The following is a 2,500-nucleotide window of genomic DNA, read 5'->3' on the forward strand; positions in this document are numbered from 1 at the left end:
TGCGATTAGTTGATGATGTTTTAGAACATGCAGATTTACATAATACGCCTGGATTGATGGTGTCAATTGAATTTTTTCATGCATTTGATTGCATCTTCAAAGAGTTTATGTTGAAGATGTTTGAACAATTTGGTTTTGGAACTGATTTTGTGAAATGGGTTGATGTTTTGATGAAAAACGCAAAAAGTTGTGTGAATTATTGTGGTTGGTTATCTGAATTTTTTTAATATTGATTCCGGAATAAGGCAAGGGTGTCCTTTTTCCGCATTAGCCTTCGTATTAGCAGTTGAATTGTTAGCAATCAAAATTCGAGAGGCCAAAAATATAAAGGGTATGTCATTATGGAACAACGGAGATATGAATAAAGTTTTGAAAGTATTGTTGTATGCTGATGATGTTACATTGTTTTTGCAAGATGAACATGACATGTTCCAAGCCCTGGCTTTGATTGGTAAATTTTCGGAAATATCAGGTTTGAACATAAATCACCAAAAATCCAAACTAATGTGGTTTGGGTCGCGGAAGAATTATAGGAATGAGTGTTGCGGTTTTGCAAGTACAGACAAAATGAAAATTCTGGGTGTATATTTCTGTAATTATGTGCGTGCGTCAAAAGTGAAAGAGAATTGGGAAGAGAGAGTGAATGTTGCAAAAAGGCTCATCTGCGTGTGGGAGAAAAGGAATTTGAGCATTATTGGGAAAGTCTGTGTATTCAAAATGTTTATTCTGCCACATATTGTCTATATAATGCAGGCGCTGATTGTACCAGACGACGTTCTAACTGAAATTAATAGGTTAATGTTTCGCTTCGTGTGGCGCAATAAAAGACTGCAACAGAAAAGCATTTGAAAAGGTGAAAAGAACTGTTTTATGTAACGAAGTAAAACAAGATGGATTAAATATGATTGATTTGCGTCAGATGCAGTGTTCCTTTTTGTTAAGCTGGGTTGTGAACTTAACTCTGTCTAATGAAGACCAGAAATGGTCATGGCTCCCAAAAGCACTGTTTTTCCGTTTTGGGAGTCGCTTTGAGTATTTTTTTGCGAACATTAATAGCAAACCATTTAAAGGATTGGACAGTATTAAATCGGAATTTTGGTCCGCTGTGTTGAAGGCATGGCTTGATAACAATCAAGTCGATAATAATGGTAATTCTGTTTCGGGTTTGTTGTGGAACAACAAAGATATAATTTGTCAAGGAAACCCAGTCTTTTTTGCGGATTGGATTAAAAGTGGTATAATGTATGTGAGCGATGTGTGTGAGAATGGACGTTTTGCTTCCTATGAAAAAGTGTGTGGAAGAACTGGCTACACTGCACATAGATTGCTTGAGTACAATGTTGTTCGAACAGCTGTACATCTCCTTTTAAGAAATGTCGATATAAACGATGTAAATTGTTCAGTCTGTGACATTCCGACCTTTTGTGGAAAAAAAGTTAAATCAGTAAAATAAATTCGAAAGATTCTGGAAGGAAAACAATACAGCCCACCATGTTCAGAAGGATTTTGGAGAAGAAAATTAGGATTTGAAATTGACGAACAGAATTGGAACTTAGCAGCCACTGTCTCTAGTGAAGTTCGATTACGTGTACTGCATTGGAAAATATTGCAAAACATTTATCCCCCTAATATTTTATTGTGTAAAATGAAAGTGAAGGCTGATAAAAACTGTACATATTGTAAGGATGAACTTGATGTATTGGAGCATTTTTTCTTTGAATGCCCAACAGTGCTCAGGTTTTGGAAATATATTGAAATGTACATTTTAGTAAACATTGGCGAAAGAATTAGGTTGAATGTTACAGATGTGCTTTTTGGTATAAAAAGTAACAGCAAAAATATGAAGAAGATTAATCAAGATGTGCGTAAGCATTTAAAAAAAAAACGATTCACGATTAACACTGGAAATTATTTTTGGAAATCATGTTGTTTTGAGATTTTGATAGTCTGAAGTTTTATAAATTAAAAACAAATTATTGTTTATTTTCTTTGATATAAAGTAAAGACAGCCATACATTATGATGCGAATATTGTTTTTTTTAAAAAAGATCAACATATGATGACATATGATCATTTTGATGCAACACATGTTGACACGTATATTTTTTTCACGTATGACTATTTTTAGTCCTTTTGTATAATGTACAAGTTTTTTCGGATGTTTGGTGTGTTGCTACCAGATCAGCATTTGTTGTTGGTTCTCGAGGAGCAAATCGCCTTCTGTTGCGTATGTACCAACCTCAGCCTTGTGGCCTTGGTCAATACAGATGAGGCAGAAGACGATGTGCTCCGTCGAGGACCAACAAAAAGCTGGTCCCGGGTAGCTCAGGTGGTAGAGCACTGGACTTGTGGTCGAAAGGTCGCTGGTTCGAATCCGGGCCGGGACGGACACGGGTCAACTTTATGTGCAGACCCAGAGACGGTATCCATCTCCCACCCCCGTGTCACCACAATGGCACGTTAAAGATCTTGGTCATTCTACCATAAGTGCAGATGGCTG

The sequence above is a fragment of the Littorina saxatilis genome, linkage group LG11 (assembly GCF_037325665.1).
Source record: "Littorina saxatilis isolate snail1 linkage group LG11, US_GU_Lsax_2.0, whole genome shotgun sequence".
NCBI classification, from domain to species: Eukaryota; Metazoa; Mollusca; class Gastropoda; order Littorinimorpha; family Littorinidae; genus Littorina; species Littorina saxatilis.